At 44.0% G+C, this 18,781-nt stretch overlaps 1 pseudogene; it reads right to left on the bottom strand.

Moving 5' to 3' along the window:
* Positions 1 to 17,163: 17,163 nt before the first annotated feature.
* The window catches only part of LOC128901895 (integrin alpha-2-like), a 76,264-nt pseudogene continuing 74,646 nt past the window's right edge, over positions 17,164 to 18,781 (bottom strand).

Here is an 18,781-nt window from a genome sequence, read left to right as displayed (position 1 = left end):
TGCAATCTCCTGGAAGGTTTCTTCAGAGTGACCTTAAGTGCACCTTCCCCATTAGCAATGCAGCTGGGAAGGAAGATGCAGAAAAGAAGAGAAAGAATAATTTTGTACTTCCCCACAGTGACCAGGAACAATGAATGGAAGAGATGATGTACTGAGTCACAGCTGAGTGTTACAATGTGTGTACGCTGCCATGGTCAAAACAATGAAACGTCATTTTGTGTCCCTAGCTGAGCATAAGGCAAGTACTGCTTTGTTCTGGAACAATGATGTATCAGTATTGTGTAACTTTGGGTACTTCAGCTGGCATCTAAAAGCAAAATGGAAAAGCCCCTAAAAGGGATGATGTGCATAATTAGAGGTAAAATGTATCTCACTGAAATTTAAGTCCATACTCCAAATTCAGTGTTCCAGCTCCCTCTGTGGGGCTACCCTCTCTGCTAGGGAGATGTTATCTTAAGAGGACAAATTACTCTATTCTAAGATAGCTGCCTAAGGCTATGTCTAGAAGTGCTTCCAAATTTCCAGGCCAGGGGATGAATCCCAGCTGCATCTGACTGCATGTCAAGGAACAATGTAGCTGCACACGTCCTGGTTTCTACACACACAGGACTAGGCTGCTGGATGAGGACTACGTTGTGTTCTGGTGAGGTCCATGAGTGGGATGATAGGCAGCTGCAGATCAATATACAATGTAGTCCTAGCTTTCTAGGACAAGTCCAGTTGTTGCCTTGGCTATTAACCTTGGGAGGTTAATCCCACCCCTCTGTGGCTCTTCTAGCCGTGTCACAGCATGCTGCAGAGATGATGGCTCCAGGTACAGAGAGATGTTCCTAGGAACAGATGCTGCAGACCAGATGGTAAACACGTGACTTGAGATCTGCCAGATGAGTGGTGTTTGTGGGAAGGAATCGCATGTCTTCAGAGCAAGAATTTCTCCTTCTGAAAAGATGTCTTGGTTTTGGCTGGCAATATTTGAATACACTAATCCCTTTGTCTGTCAGAATGTCCATATATCAGCATTGCTTAAGAGTTTTCTGGTTCAAAATCTTTCATTTGCACTTCAGGGCATGCTCTAGTGGCAGAGATTGTAGCTTGTTTGGTTGGACTCGATGATCTTAAGGGTCCTTTCCAACCATGAAGATTCTGTGATTCTGTGATTTGTTCTATTCTCAAGAGAAGCTCAGCCTGATGAATACTATGAAAACAGTAACTGATGGAAGATAAACTAGCGGGGGGGTTGTGTTATAAGGAGCCTACCCAGGCGATGGCAGCAGAGAGACGTCTGTGTGTCCGGCTGTGCTGGGAAGTACAGGTGCTGGCTTCGGCTGTCACTCATGAAACTGCTACGTTTGCATTCAGGAATGAAGATTTTTACATTGCTCAACTTTAAACTAGATTTTTTTGGGGTTCTCTCAGCTCACTTTTCCTGTAGCTGTTCAAAGAATTTTTAGTTTTATAGACTAACGCATTCATTTGCTCCATCAAAAACATTAGAAAGAGGAAACTGCTAAAACTAATTATTAATGAAATGTAATGAAAGCAGACAATGCTAACCACCCCCCAAAGCTCCAAAAACTCAATCTTGAGCTCTTCCATTAAGTGTCCTTTGGAGGTACTTGAAGAAAGAGAGTTAAGAATGAGAGAGTGTTAAGGCTGATGACTAAATCGGCAGGTTTTTTGAGTTTTTTAAAATACCTTAGGCCTGTTTTTTTAAAACACCTTAGGCCTGTTTTTTTAAAACCAAACAAACCATGCCATTTGACCTTATCAAGTGTTCAAAAAATTAGCATCCTGATGTATCTTTATAGTAGTTCTGTTTTAAACATTCCATTTCTACTGCTTTAAGAGAAAGAGGCAAATACATTTTAAAAACTGCTAGCACAACAAAGCTGGTGATTGTCTATGAATAATTGATCATAAATGAGGGCAGAAAGGTTGATTTAAAAGATAGAACTCAACTTTTCTGAGGCTGTGAAAATTATGTACACTTTATTGCCTTTAAAGGCAATAAAAACTTGAGGCAATTAGCTATGGATTTTGAGATGCATTTTCATACCTTCATTTTCTTTAGTTTTTAATATGCAAATTTTATTGCACCTCAGTTTTGGATATAATACACACAAGTCACACACAAGTCAGTATATAATGAATCTGTCTTTCAATTCTGCAGAACACTGAGACTTGGTGAAAGATGGAGTTTTGTGCCTTAAGATTATGGTCATCTGATTCTGTATTATAGAAGTGTTAAAGTTGGTAGTCTGAAACATTATGCACCACTGTTAAAATATGGAGAAGTTGAAAGGAGAGAAGAGAAAAAAAAAAAAAGAAAAAAAGAGGAAGCTCGGTGAAAGTGGCTAGTTTTCAGGAGACAGTTCCTGCCATGACTGTCTTCCTATTCACAGCCAAGTTCCTCCCCTTCTTCCTCCCCTACCGTACTCCTGCTGAAGTGTTGCATTTGGTTTTCCAATGCATGGTAAGGAATAGCCAGAGCTGGTGTCAGGAGATGCTACTGCCAACCAGTTCTGTACATAGTATAAAGTGCAGGGCATGGGGCTGGCAGAATATGGTGTCATTTTAAATGGCAGTGAAGATAACCTCATGTTTATAGGAAGGCCTGATCATGGTAAGGTTTTAAAACCAACATAGCTGTACTCAGAGCTATCCAAATAGATATTTTGCACTAATGTGAACTGACTTATACTACAATATAGCTGTTGAAGAAGAGTCCAGGAAGACCCTCCTGCTGAGTCACGAGGTTCAGAATGGAATCTAGGTGTGGCTGGATCCAATCTTAGCCTCCAACTGGAAACAAGAGTTTGGACCCTAGGTTCTGTCACAGAGTCAGTTTAATATAGCTCGAGCTATGTGCCTCTAAGAAGAGGGTCCCCCTCAGTTATTTTACTGTGCTTTAAAAGCCTCACAATCTATGACATAAGCTGTTCATACAACAAGCATGTGTCTTTTGTCCAATCAAATTTTTCAATAGTTATGTGTCCTCTTTGATGATTGGAGTTTTGGTGCAGGCTCTTTTACCTTCTTACACAGTTTCATGATCTCTTTGTCCCATCTGCACCTGGATCTCATACATCTCCTGGATCTTATCCATATTCTGCTGACTCCAGGTAGAATGGTCCCTTTCTTCATTTCCAAGAATTATAGTTCCCTTTCCTTTGGTTGCTCTAATTCATATTGCTCAAGCATAGAATCTTCATTAATATTACTTATACAGTTTCATTATGTTAGTTAAGTTACGAGGTATCAAAGTCATACAAGACCACCAGCCATTCTTCTTGGACTAAGGAGGAGTTCAGCCTTAATTCACTATGTTGCTAGGTTACAGCTCGTGGCTGAAGGAAGGCTTCACCAATCTAGCTACTTATGCTAAGCAAAACTTCAGTTTCCAACAATAGCTTACTGGTAGTGTTCTACTCATAACTATAACCTACAAGATTTTAAGTGCAGCTTCTTTGTATACCCAGTAGAGTCATCACCTTAGGGTTTTCACAGTGCTACTGGAACAAAGACATATTTGGCCCCGTTTTATATAGTGCTTTTTCAATAGCATTTCTTCTCTTTAGGGTACTGTTTAAAAATAAATGCCATGTTCAGCAGTATTCTTGTTTTTAGTGTAGTAATGCTGTTAGGCCCTCAGGTAGGCACCACAGAGATACAGTCCCTGCTCCCATAGAGCTTACATGCTAGCTTTCAGAAGTCAGTTTGATTATAAACTCTCTTGCACATCCCAAACCTACACATAGGCTCATATGAAACTAACTTTGCTTTGGACTTGATTCTAGTACTTCAAGAAGTCAGCAGCTAGATTTAAGACCAGAAACATATATAACTTGAGTTTGCTGAAGGTATTCCTGACTTCTCTTGCTGCAACATTTCAGAATATTATTTCACCTGTAACATGCTGTTTTAAAAAACTAAAACAAATAAAAAAAGCCCTTGTGCATAATACAAAATATACATATTTCCAGCATTATTTGCAGCTGTGCCAACTTAAAAATGCAATAAACTCATGTCACACCCCACTCAGAAAAGACAGGGGGCAAATGACTCAGATTCGCAAATCCCCAATGGCACAGACTAAGGTGAGACAACTCTCAAGGTCCGTATACAAACATTTATTAGATTCACACAGTGATTAGTATAGGTCTTAACTAGGTCACAGACTCACAGAATGGTAGGGGTTGGAAGGGACCTCTGGAGATCATCTAGTCCAACCCCCCTGCCAGAGCAGGGTCACCTTAGAGCAGGTTGCACAGGAACGCATTCAGGTGAGTTTTGAATGTCTCCAGAGATGGAGACTCCACCACCTCTCTGGGCAGCCTGTTCCAGTGCTCTGCCACCCTCAAAGTAAAGACGTTCCTCCTCATGTTTAGGTGGAACTTCCTATGCTCAAGTTTGTGCCCATTACCTCTTGTCCTGTCCCCAGGCACCACTGAAAAGAGCCTGGCCCCATCCTCCTGACACCCACCCTTTAAGTATTTATAAGTGGTGATAAGGTCCCCCCTCAGCCATCTATTTTTCCAAACTGAAGAGACCCAAATCCCTCAGCCTTTCTTCATAAGAGAGGTGTTCCAGTCCCCTAATCATCTTGGTAGCTCTCTGCTGCACCCTCTCCAGCAGTTCCCTGTTCCTCTTGAACCGGGGAGCCCAGAACTGGACACAGTACTCCAGATGCAGCCTCACCAAGGCAGAGTAGAGGGGGAGGATGACCTCCCTCGACCTGCTGGCCACACTCTTCTTGATGCACCCCAGGATGCCATTGGCCTTCTTGGCCACAAGGGCACATTGCTGCCTCATGGTCATCCTGGTGTCCACCAGGACTCCCAGGTCTCTTTCCACAGGGCTGCTCTCCAGCAGGTCAGCCCCCAACCTGTACTGGTGCATGGGGTTATTCCTCCCCAGGTGCAGCACCCTACACTTGCCCTTGTTGAATTTCATGAGGTTCCTCTCTGCCCAACTCTCCAGCCTGTCCAGGTCTCTCTGTATGGTGGCACAGCCTTCTGGTGTGTCAGCCACCCCTCCCAGCTTTGTGTCATCAGCAAACTTGCTGAGGGTGAACTCTATCCCTTCATCCAGGTCATTGATGAATATATTGAAGAGGACTGGACTCAGTACTGACCCCTGGGGAACACCACTCGTCACTGACCTCCAACTAGACTCTGTGCCCCTAATCACGACCCTCTGAGCTCTGTCTTCCAACCAGTTATCTATCCACCTTACTGTCCATTCATCTAACCCACTCTTCCTAAGCTTCCCTATGAGGATGCTGTGGGAGACCATGTCGAACGCCTTGCTTAAGTCAAGGTGGACCGCATCTACTGCCCTCCCCTCATCTATCCATCCAGTTGCACCTGTCTGGTGCAACTAAATGCCAGAACAGCAGTGCTGAGTAGCCAGTTGTCTCCCTGCCAAGATACAGGCATCTCCAGGCTGCTTTAATGTGCCAAGGAACCCTTCAGGCACCAATGCCCTCGCACACAGAAAAACTTTTCCTTCCCCTTAATCTAGGTATCCTTGGTAAATGACTTTTTGCCCTCACCTTTCTCTGTTCTCTTTTTGTCTGTTCAGTGTATATCCTATGTCTTTGCTTCTATTCCCCATCTTTGCCCACTGGGAATATCATGGGGGATCAGAGCCCAGCTGGGGAGTTGTGGAAGGAGGCAGGCAGTGTCAAAAGAAAAAAAAAGGTGCCTCTGCCCCTGTTTTGAACCATTGGCTGCTCATTTATCATCTTCATGTTGCCAGTTTCTATTGGGACCCATTTTAGAATTTTGATTTTTAAAGCCCTTCTAAATGCTCTCATCAAGGGTGTAATGCCAATGCAGTATTATTCTTACCACCAAACTGCATGTGCAGCACCAGAGAAGAGACATTCCAAAGGGAATAGCCCAAATGTATTTATCCCTTTCTGCTTTTCTTTTTAAGAATATAAACACCTACTTACTTTCCACAAAACTGCAACCAATACTTACAGCAAGAGTAGTCCAGCCAATATACTGCCAATCAGAACACCACCTGGTATCTCTGCTTTCTCATCCAGTTTCATTATTATAACTGGGATCTGAAAGCAGAGATATTGTGCGTTAGGGGTTAATGTTAACTGCATATAAAGTAGGATTTGTAAACCAAATACTTCACTAATCAAGAACAGCTGGACTGCACACATTCCAGGATCGATGGCTGGAACACACCAGGCAATTATAGCCCTTTCACTGGTGTCCACAGGTACCTGGTTGCATCACCATGGCACATGGCAGTGCCAGTTAAGGATTAGGGGCCCTCATCACTCTTGGCCATACACAACAGGCAGAGAAGCAATCTCTTCCTGCCAGCTTTCTGCCTTTCCATTAACAGGAGGTCTTTCAGAGTTAAGAAAAATTATTAAGATAATTCAATTATTATTTTTTTATTTGTCCCAATATATTGTGTCTATGAAAGTAATAATGTATCAGTAATCCAGGCCTAATTTTGCTGGTTTTACTTATTGGCAATGAAACTGAAGAACTGGCTTTTCTTCTTTAACATATAGTTCAAGCAAAACAGAAGAATTTGATTATGTATCCATTTTCATAGTTATTTCAAAGCTGTCACTGCTACTAGCAAGGAAGAAGTGGAGAAAAAAAATAACAGCAAGAAAAGAAGAAATAGCTCAGCAACAAAAGACAGATGGGGACATATGTCTGGCCTTTGAAAGAAATGGAAACTGGATGTTCTTTCCCTTCTTTCCCCCCTCGCTTCTATCCAATGCTTCTGGTTTTCCCCACTTATTTTTTCCTATCACTATCTGTTCCTCTCCACTGATCAAATTCTGACATCACTCCCTCAGCTTAAACAAAGATGACAACAAAAATCTTAACCCAATTCCTATTTGAAAAGGGACCCTGTGCCAGATACCACTTCCTTCTGCGCACGTGTCTAGAGGCAGAGGAGCACCGCTGTGCAGACACTACCAGCTCATCACTGTTCTCCCCATGCATGAGAATGGCCTCAGGTTCATGGGAGCATGGGAACACTCACCAGTCGTACCAGTGCTCTGTCCTTTTGCCTCCTCAACCATTTATCTGCAGATGGTTCTAACAAGCTTAGAGCCCCCAGCAGGGCCGGGTACTGTGGGCTTGACACAGGGAATGTGAGCTACCATGGGTCCGCAGCAGCCAACGTGCACTGAATTGACTGTCCCTGCAGTGTACAGTTATAGCACGCCTGCACTGTGGCCATCTGCCCAAGTGGTCTGTCCTGCACTCCTAAATGTTTAGAAACATGCCTGAACACTATTCAAGGCACCTTGTTAATTCCTAAACACATCTTTCCTTGCTTTGCTTAGCAGATACCAGGAAGCCTGCTGTCCTCTTCTTGGACAATGACTGATTGCCACGAAATAAAAAGGCTGATTATGTGGCATTTTTGGGTGCTTGCAAGATTTTTTGCACTGAACATTAACAATCACATAAAAAATAACAAAATGGGAGATGAGAGGAAAACTGTGATATGCAACCTTCCCTTCCCATCTCCCAGTGGTAAACAAATTATTTCCACTCACTTCCTTGTGAGGGTAGCAACCTTTTATTCAGGTCTCCAACTTCTGCATAACTGACAGCACTAACAAGTGGTCTTGACCCAGCTGATTTGAAAAATACAAACTTTTACAAAGACAGACAGAGGCTTTCCTTCACAGACTTGCATAAGTATATTACATTATCAACCTGACCTTTTCCTTTTAAGAGCTGACTGCTGAATCTGGCAAGGAGCCTGCTGTTAAATGTCAATATCTGCCATAAGACTTGCCAGACAGACTAAGAAGACCGCATCATGTTCCTAATGCTCTAGGCATACCCAGGACTCCAACACAGCTTGGTGGTTGCCCAGCTGAGAAGCAAACATGGTCTAATTTCAAAAGTATGGTAATTCATGATGAGTTATATCCTGGAGGACACATGGTGATATAAAATGGGAAAGTCATGATATTATGGATGGATATTATTAAGCATCCTTGTATTGAGTTAGTGTGGCAAGGTTCTGGTAGCAGGGGGGCTACAGGGGTGGCTCCTGTGAGAAGATGCCAGAAGCTTCCCCCATGTCCGATAGAGCCAATGCCAGCCAGCTCCAAGATGGACCTGCCACTGGCCAAGGACGAGCCAATCAATCAGCAATGGTGGTAGTGCCTCTGTGATAACATATTTAAGAAGGGGGAAAAAACTGCATGACAGCAACTGGAGCCGGAGAGAGGAGTGAGAATATATGAGAGAAACAACTCTGCAGACACCAAGGTCAGTGAAGAAGGAGGGGGAGGAAGTGGTCCAGGCACCAGAGCAGAGATTCCCCTGCAGCCTGTGGTGAACACCATGGTGAGGCAGGCTGTCCCCCTGCAGCCCATGGAATGTTAACATATCCACATGCAGCCCATGGAGTACCTCACGCCGGAGCAGGTGGATGTCCAAAGGAGGCTGTGACCCCATGAAGAGCCCATGCTGAAGCAGGCTCCTGGCAGGACCCGTGGACCCGTGGAAAGAGGAGCCCACACTATAGCAGGTTTGCTGGCAGGACTTGTGACCCCGTGAGGGACCCACGCTGGAGCAGTCTGTTCCTGAAGGACTGCACCCTGTGGGAAGGGCCCACGCTGGAGTAGTTCATGAAGAACTGCATCCCGTGGGAGGGACCCATGCTGAAGAAGTTCATGGAGGACTGTCTCCCATGGGTGGGACCCCATGCTGGAGCAGGGGAAGTGTGTGAGGAGTCCTCTCGTTGAGGAGGAAGGAGTGGCAGATACAACATGTGATGAACTGACTGCAACCCCCATTTCCCATCCCCCAGCATTGCTCAGGGGAAAGGAAGTAGACAACTCGGGAGTGAAATTAAGCCTGGGAAGAAGGGAGGGGTGCGGGGAAGGTGTTTTAAGATTTAGTTTTTATTTCTCATTATCCTCCTCTGATTTGATTGGTAATAAATCAAATTAATTTTCTCCAAGTTGAGTCTGTTTTGCCCGTGACAGTAATTGCTGAGTGATCTCTTCCTTTCCTTATCTCGACCCACGAGCCTTTCGCTATATTTTCTCTCTCCTGTCTAGTTGAATGATAGAGCGGGTTTGATGAGCACCTGGCATCTAGCCAGGGTCGACCCACCACGCCTATTTTTCTCATCCCATCCAAACTCAGAAAATGAGGGGTTTGCACCAAAGGCAGCCTTCTCCCTCTGTTTTAGCTCTAGTGTACCTGTGGATGTTGATAAATATAAGTCCTGTTCAGGCAGATAGGAAGGCACGTTGCTGCCTGTGGCAGGCTTGCAGAGTGCTACTCTTTCCCACAGCTCAGCACCCACTTCCATGTCTGGTGCAGAAGAGTGCAAGGCCTGAGGGCGAGACTTGACCTTTCTCGTTTTATGGGTGTCTGAGCCAGTGGTAGCACATTTGTACTGGGGCAATGCCTGGAAGTTCCTTAGAGCTCCTGTGCACTAAGTAATCTACATAAATACTGTACAAGAGTAGCCCTCACCCCAAATAAGTCAGTCTTTGCTACCATGTGTTTTTTAATTTAGCCCAAGTACCAAAATTAGGACAGTCTGTGCATGAGACCATGAGAAAAGACATGTACTTCTTACATTCCTATGCTGCAAACACAAAAATCTGACCAAAAGTTTTGTTGCTTTTTTAAAAATACTTGGTATTATTGGCATGATTAATTTTTTGTTTTGTAATAGTACCCAGATATCCCAGTCAGGGTCCTGCTGTGCTTAACACCATATGTTGCCGGAGCCGGCTGCCGGTGCCAGCTGGCACCAAGACAGACCTGCCGCTGGCCAAGGACGAGCCAATCAGCAATGGTGGTAGTGCCTCTGTGATAACATATTTAAGAAGGGGAAAAAACCGCATGACAGCAACTGGAGCCGGAGAGAGGAGTGAGAATACGTGAGAGAAACAACTCTGCAGACACCAAGGTCAGTGAAAAAGGAGGGGGAGGAGGTGTTCCAGGCGCCGGAGCAGAGATTCCCCTGCAGCCTGTGGTGAAGACCTTAGCGAGGCAGGCTGTCCCCCTGCAGCCCATGGAGGTCCACAGTGGAGCAGATATCCACATGTAGTCTGTGGAGGACCCCACATTGGAGCAGGTGGATGCCTGAAGGAGGCTGTGACCGCGTGGGAAGCCCATGCTGGAGCAGGCTCCTGGCAGGATCTGTGGCCCTGTGGAGAGAGAGGAGCCCATGGTGGAGCAGGTTTGCTGTCAGGACTTGGGACCCTGTGGAAAGGACCCACACTGGAGCAGTTCATGAAGAACTGCATCCCGTGGGAAGGACTCACGTTGAAGAAGTTTTTGGAGGACTGTCTCCCGTGGGAGGAACCCCACGCTGGAGCAGGGGAAGAGTGTGAGGAGTCCTCTGCCTGAGGAGGAAGGAGCGGCAGAGACAACGTGTGATAAACTGACTGCAGCCCCCATTCCCTGTACCCCTATGCTGCTCAGGGGAGAGGTAGAGGAATTGTGAGTAAAGTTGAGCCCAGGAAGAAGAGACGGGTGGGGGGAAGGTGTTTTAAGATTTGATTTTTATTTCTCATTACCCTACTCTACTTCTAATTGGTAATAAATTAAATTAATTTCCCCGAGTTGAGTCTGTTTTGCCCGTGACGATAATTGCTGAGTGATCTCTCCCTGTCCTTATCTTGACCCATGTGCCTTTCTTTCATTATTTTTTTTTCTCTCTCCTGTCCAGCTGAGGAGGGGAGTGATAGAGCAGCTTTGGTGGGCACCTGGCATCCAGACAGGGTCAACCCACCGCAATCCTGTAGTTTTTTTAAGCAAGGATGTTTCTTTGACACCAACTCTAATAAAAACAAAAAATGAATTAAAAAAAAAATTCCATACCTTCTCTAACAAATATAACTGGCAGTACTAATAGGCTTTTGATATTTTGGTGTGACTTAAAATGATCATTATGTTCAAAATCTAAAAGCTATGACAATACTGTACTCTGCTGTCCTATTTTGAGTTTTGTGGAAATTGTAGTTTCTCTTGAATGAATTTAACAGACACAGAAAAATGTTTTTTTTACAGTTGTGAAGATGTTCATTATCACAGCACTTTCTTAGGTTTTGTGCTGGACTGAAGGTTATCAGCTCCATTATGCAGCTTCACTACTTACTTAAATGTAACTTTTAGATTCAAGTTTTCAATCTGGAGAAACACACACAACAGTGTAAAGTAAAGTAAAGGAAGGTCTTTCTAGATTGGAAGGTCTCTTTACCAAAGTTTGAAAAATATCAGGAACTAGGAAATATTTGAGTATTGGTTCCTTCGTGAAGACACAGCTGATACTCACAGCAGCAAAGGTTCCGTTCCAGATCCGCGTGGACACATTCACAAAATACTCTCCTTTCAGCATGAGGTCTTCCAGTTTGCATGCAACGGTACTGCACTTTGCATTCTTACAGTTCTTCCAGGGAAAACAGCAAGGAGAGGCAACAGCATGCAAAGGTTGGTTAATATGTTGGTTAAGAAAATATGAAGTAGGGTTTGATATATTAAAGTTGTAAACTAACTGAAGTAGGTGCTTAATATATTAGAACTGTAAATTAAAGTAGGAGCTTAATTTAGGAGACTGGGCGCCTTAAGACTGTACAAAGAGCAAATGCAACAGTTGTAGTACTAAATGTCAGAACTTATCTCCTATTTTTTAAGAAAGAATGCTTTAGGACAATATAACCTTGCAGTAGAAGCTTATCTCTCGAAACAAGGGGCCCAGGATTACTGAGGAATGCAGAGACTAGTCAAAGCTAACACTTTTGATGTGCCAGCAAGAATAAAGAAGGAGAGCAGAGGCCTGCAGTTCACCCAGAAGGTCACAATGATGAAGAGGAGTGGAGGAAGTAAACGACCACCAGATGTCTCTGAAGACCACCAAGAGACTCTAGTGCGCATGCGGGAGTGGGCAGTAACCTGTAATAATGAGTTAATGAATAGGTAGTCATTTCTTGGAAAACTAGTGAATATGCATACATAGTATGTATTTAAACTGTACATCTAAATCAGTCAGTGCGCACATTAGGTGGAGCAATCCCCTGTGCGCCCAGTGCTGCAATAAAGAATACCTGCTTAATAGTCACCAAGGCTATTGAGTCTTAACTTTGGCATTTCACTGCATCAAATACATGGTGTACTGAAGCCCAAAGCTGGAGCAAGCATGTGAAGGTAAAACACAAGGGCTGCATGAAATGCAGGCTCTGCTCAGCCTCCTGCACCCTGTGGTGTTTCAGTGCCATGCTGCAAGCTCCTCTCCCAGGCACAAATTGCAACTTTCAGCCTTGCAGTGGTCTCCATCCTCAGAAAAGGCCCCCTGATACCCCTTGGTACATCTATAACAGCAAATGCCAACAGGTCCCAACGGAGATCCTGGGCTCTAATGCCATAGACCACAGGCAGGCTTGTTTCCGCGCTGCCTGGGTGTAGAAACACACACGGCACCCTGCTTGTGTGCATGGTACATATCCCATAGCCCTCTGTTTCCTCTTGGCTACTTTCTTTATTATTTATGTTGGTTTTTTTCATTAAAAATTTCCAAAGTAACATGAGGGTGGTTACAGCTAACCATAGCATGAAATTACAGGTGTGTGATGGAAGGATGCGGTATGAGAGCCTGTGGATGCTTGAGGGGCTCAGCCAGCTGGGACCATGCTCAAAGACAACAAAAGCATCCCTATGTGGTATATCACATCCATGTGCTACTGTGAGTAGCTCCTCCTCTGAAGCATCCCAGAACTGTTTCTGGTCTTCATCCTCGAGGAGGCTAATTTGAGCAGTCAAAAACCAAGCTGGGGAGTGAGTTAACAAGAAGAAGGGGCTATCGTGATTCCCTACATCAGCTCTACCTGTAGCACAAGATACAAATCTTTCCTCTTTAGCAGTGCCGCTCTCCCCATTTAATCTGGGTAACATCTGTGCATACAATCCCAAATTAACACGTGCAGTCTCACAGAGGTGCTTCCTGATGAGTTGTGCTCCTCCATATTGCATTGTGGATCCTTTTCAATCCTCTATACTTACTCCCGTGGGCCCTTTCCTTGAAGGGCATCCTCAGAAGGACTCCTAGGAAAACCTGCGTGAAGCATTTTCTGCTTCCTTAATGCTCAAATCTCCAGTCCTTCTGGAGTCCTTGCAGGAGTCACTAGTAAGACTGATTCCCACCTCTTCTCCTGGAAACTCAGATTAGGAGACTTTCCCTAGAAAAGCCTCACTTCAGCAAGACGACACTTTTTTCCTCAACCCTTGTATTTTAAGAGGTTGCTTCTTGGCTAAATTACCTGCCTCAAGAAGGAACTATCTCCAGATAGATATTTCCTAAGTGGAAGAGAGTGTAAAAATGAGCTAACTCCAAGGGAAGCATTTAAAACTGTGCCTTAGCATAATGTGTACTTCCTTTAGTTCTTTTAAATTGATTCATCTCCAAGAATAACTAAACCTTTTCTGGCTGTAGGGATTCTTTCATGCCTTGACTTGCATATGAAATTGCATTTTCTCATACTCGGGAGATGCACCTGAATTTGAAACCCTGTTTTTCCTCAAGTAACTCTTTTATAGACTCCGTGCCTGGCCTTTTCTGAAGCACTGAGTTTCTTTTTGTATTTCTCAGCTAACTAAATTTGCTGATTCAAGTTTGTACCATTTCCTAGGAGGCTGCTTAAGTTACTGTGCTAGCCACCTGGTCAGATGCTCCTGTAACCTCTGTGCGGTTGACAGCTTTAGTAACAAACACTCTGCTTCTCCTGAAGTCTCATGCGACATTTTCAGAGAGTTGAAACAACTCGCTTCACTGACTCAAGTGCTTTTCAGCAATTAAAATAATCTGAAAAATTCCGCACGATATAACCCTATAACCTCAGGTTTTAGTTCAAATCATTATCTCAAACTGCTAACAAGCATTTATATTTTTGGTTCAGGTTCAGCAGATATGTCCATAAAAAATGTATTTTTTAATTTCTTTGACGAGAGTTTGAACTGGGGCATTTTTGTTTCTTTTTTTCGTTGCTGTTTTGTTCAGTTTTGATCAGTAACTCCAGGTTTGATCCAACATCACTACGTTTGAGCCCAGAGGACTACTCTTATTATACAGTATATTCTAATTATATTATCAAACCCACAAGCACTGTTTGGTTTTTATACTGCTTCCATTCAGACGAGCATCTGATCCCCTGTAACAATTGTGTGGAGGTAAACATGGATCCACAATTTCTTACAACACATTCCATATTTTTTTGTGTGTAAGATTATTGGAAGAACATAAGGTTCTGCTATTGTTGATGAAGTGGGAATTTTTAATTACTTCCAAAATGAAAACAAAGTTTCACTATCTTTTCAGTGGCCTTTCAAGACTGTTACTATATTCAAATGCCTTTGAAAAATGGCAGCAACTCTTTACATTATTCAGCATACCTTGTGAAGTGAATTTCTGCATCATACCACAAAAGAATTGATAAGCTGACCTGGTTGTCCAGTTATTTCTCTTCCTTACTTTCACTGTTCATCAAAACACGTTTAAGTTGGATGTTATAATATTATTTTATATGAATAAGGCATTAATACCTAACTTGCTTTCATATGATTATATACTTTACCTCAATGCACAAAAACTTAGAACTGCCATATTCTGAAGATTTTTCAGGTTAAAATCAAAACTAATATCAAAAGATACCTATGGAAGAGACAAGGAACACATGGTACAACATTCAAAGCATTTCTCAATAACAACATAATTATTCATATGTGCAAACATCTAGAATTGCCCTCTGTATCTGAACACCTACTTCTGTGCATTTTAGTAATTCTTCATACTATAGAATTGCTTTGTCCTCTCTTTCACCTACAAATTGACATTGTTGCATAAACATTAGCTATTTGCATTCTTAAATGGTGTATATCTAGCTACAAGCTGCAACAAAAGGTGTTCAGCTTTGCTTCAATTACATGCTTTTATGCACTAGCACTGACACAAGCTTTGTATTCACTCTTTTCTTCTATTAATTCCAACAGGTCCACTTTGACCAATGCCATTAAAAATTCAGTACAAACTTAACTTTTTATATGTAATTAGGTTTTTTGGGTTTGCTTCTTCCCTCCCCCCCCACTCCCTCCCCCCATTATGTTTTTATTCTCTCTGGCAAGTTTCTTATTGCTCCAGTTGACTGTGTTAGAGTCTGAAAGCCTATTTTTGTTCTGACCCAGATGCATAATAGATTAACTTCCATAAAACCATGGATATCCCAGGATTTATGGTATATATGAGAAAAAGGATATATGATCTATCCTAGCGCTTTGTGGGCCACCCCTTTGCTCTCAAAGCAATGCTGCTTTCTTGGAGTGATGCGATTCACAGAGCAGGAGAGGGAGCTACCCCTGGTTCAGGCAGCAGGAGGGGTTTGATGTGAATTTTGCTCAGTTCCCGGGAGGCTACACATGTTGCTCTCTGCTTCTGCCCCCAGCGCTCACGCTCCAAGAGTTACAAAGCTACAGTAGCATTTGAAAGCCATGGCTAGTGACAAATCACAGGATCACAGAATGGTAGGGGTTAGGAGGGACCTTTGGAGATCATCTAGTCCAACTCCCCTGCCAAAGCAGGTTCACCTAGAACAGGCTGGACAGGAACACATTCAGGCAGGTTTTGAATATCTCCAGAGAAGGAGACTCCACAACCTCCCTGGGAAGCCTGTTCCAGTGCTCTGCCACCCTCAAAATAAAGTTTATCCTCATGTTCAGATGGAACTTCCTGTGCTCTAGCTTGTGTCTGTTGCCCCTATTCCAGTCACCGGGCACCACTGAGAAGAGCCTGGCCCCATCCTCTTGACACCCGCCTTTAGATATTTATAAGCATTGATGAGATCCCCCTCACTCTTCTCCAGGCTAAACAGACCCAGGTCTCTCAGCCTTTCCTCATCAGAGAGGTGCTCCATTCCCTTGATCATCTTGGTAGCCCTCCACTGGGCTCTCTCCAGCAGTTCCCTGTCTTTCTTGAACTGGGGAGCCCAGAACTGGACACAGTATTCCAGGTGGGGCCTCACCAGGGCAGAGTAGAGGGGGAGGATGACCTCCCTCGATCTGCTGGCCATACTCCTTTTAATGCACCCCGGGATGCCATTGGCCTTCTTGGCCACAAGGGCACATTGCTGCCTCATGGTCATCCTGGTGTCCACCAGGACTCCCAGGTCTCTTTCCACAGGGCTGCTCTCCAGCAGGTCAGCCCCCAACCTGTACTGGTGCATGGGGTTATTCCTCCCCAGGTGCAGCACCCTACACTTGCCCTTGTTGAATTTCATTAGGTTCCTCTCTGCCCAACTCTCCAGCCTGTCCAGGTCTCTCTGTATGGCGGCACAGCCTTCTGGTGTGTCAGCCACCCCTCCCAGTTTTGTGTCATCAGCGAACTTGCTGAGGGTGAACTCTATCCCTTCATCCAGGTCATTGATGAACATGTTGAACAAGACTGGACCCAGTACTGACCCCTGGGGAATACTGCTAGTTACAGGCCTCCAACTAGACTCTGCACCACTGATCACAACCCTTTGAGCTCTGCCATTCAGCCAGTTTTCAATCCACCTCACTGTCCACTCATCTAACCCACACTTCCTATGTACATACTCTGTGTGTACATTGGTTTCTTGCACACTGGGTAAACGACCCCGCTTTGGGACAACATTGGAATGTACTAACACAAACCACAAGCATGCTAGATATTAATACCTTAAAAGAGTGCATTAATCACAATCTTAAAGCATGCCAAATATTATACGTATGTTTCTTAATCCCTTACCCTCTCTCTCAGGTAAAGCCTCCTAATCCCTGGGAAATTACCTTGTATGGCATCCCGGACAAGGGGGAAAGAATCTCCTACAGGCCAGCTGTATCATTGGAAAAGACTCTCCCATTTTCTACCCAAACCTCATGGGTTTTATTTCCTGATTTGATGGGTGGGTAGGATTATGCCTGAGTGGATTATACTATCTGGAATGTTTATCTCTGGTGGTGTGATGGCCCCTTAGTCTGTACTGCTAATTTTGTGATGTCTAGTACACAAAGTTACTGAATAGTGGTGGAATGGGACTCAAGGCATTTTGTTTATTAAGGGATTTTTCAAAGCTCCATTCAGGTTTCAGTTCTTAGTATGATGCAGCATTCAGGCAACCTAGGGCTGAGCCGTTTCCACAGCTATTACAACTCCCTGCATTTCACCTTTGTGCTCTGAAACCTGATTAGCCAGGTGATCCCATACACCTGTGTAAGGGACAGACTGTAAATTCCCTGACGAGGGGCAGAAGGCCCTCCAAGCCTTCAATGGAATGCCTCAAACACTCGCAAGGAAATAAATAATGCAGGCCTGGCCTTCAAAGAACTGATAAGGCTAACACTTCTGGCACCTGAAAGTGTGGGAGAACTGTCTTGTGAAGACAGGATAGTTCTGTCACTCATGTGATGAGCTTGCTAGTTCTCAGTTCTCAAGGCCATTGTGTCCGATGAGTGACCTTTGCTTCATTATCCGTGAAATGCATATGAAAGTGCACGCCCCTGCATATGCTAATGAAGATTATAGAGATCATGCTAAACATGTATGACTATGGCACTCATCTCTCCACCCAAATCATGCTACACATCACCTGGAAGAAGGGAGAAACCTGAGATGAGGCTGTCCTCAGCAAGGGGGGTGGACCATGCCAATTCAGCAAACATAAAAGGGGAAAATAAGTGCCCCTAGAGGGGGGAACAAAGAAGAAACAAAAGAAGACTGTGTCTGGGAAGATTCTTCCCAAGAAAGAAGACCGTGCCTGGGAAGATCTTTCCAAGAAAGAAGAAGATTATGCCTGGGAAGCTTCCCTGAAGAAGACGCTGGAACCAGGACCGGTGATCTCTTTATCTCTGTCTTTTTCTCTGTCTTTTCCTTTCTCTATCCCTCAGTTTCTCTTTTCTCTTAGAATTGTTAAGTAACAGTTAGAGTTGTTAAGTAACAACCTTAAGTACGACCTTAAGTACCGCTTGCCATAAGTTGTCCTATAACTGTTGTTAACTAACGGTATGTATACCCCACCACTTGCCATAATTTGTTATATATCTAACCAATTATTGTGGACTTGTTAAGACCTATACTAACCATTTTGGTAAGCTAATAAATGTTTCTATATGGACCTTGAGATTTATCTCACCTTAGTCCGGGCCATTGAGAATTTACGAATCTGAAGTCACTTACCCCCCCTCTTTACTGAGAGTGGGAGGTGACAACCTGTCTGACAGGAGACTTCAGTCCCATTGCTCTGCAGAGGAAACAGACATAAAAGTCATCTTAATATCAGGTTTTGAATAAAACAGAGAGGAAATTCCCAGTCTGTATCTTCAACAGGACTTGTATTACACTAAGGAGCAGTACAAATAGGTGTTATGGCAGTAACTCCTAGAGATGCAGATGGGCGTGGAGATAGAGAGCAGCATAGGAGGTTTGTTCGACCTTGATGAGACAAGGCTGCGTCCTTGAAAGAGGATTCGAGAGAACAGATAAAGAAGTATCAGGGAGTATCAGGAAGAAACAGGATGTGAGAGTGAAGTTGCTGTGGGAGAGTGAAGTTGCTGCTCCTCGTGAACAGACAGCATAAACCAATCGGAAGTGGAGAAGCGCGTGACAGTCGACCTTCAACCTATCAGCAGGATACAACTTGCGCGTGGAGAGTGTGTAAAGCTATAAAGCCTGTCAAATTGCTGCAATAAAGGTCTCTGGTCTGTACCCCGCCAGGGTCTGTGAATCCATGCTCCACAAA

Source organism: Rissa tridactyla, chromosome W, assembly GCF_028500815.1.
Source record: "Rissa tridactyla isolate bRisTri1 chromosome W, bRisTri1.patW.cur.20221130, whole genome shotgun sequence".
In the NCBI taxonomy this organism is placed as follows: domain Eukaryota; kingdom Metazoa; phylum Chordata; class Aves; order Charadriiformes; family Laridae; genus Rissa; species Rissa tridactyla.
The sequence above is the reverse complement of the archived record's forward strand: the minus strand, read 5'-3'. Positions and strand labels throughout refer to the sequence as shown.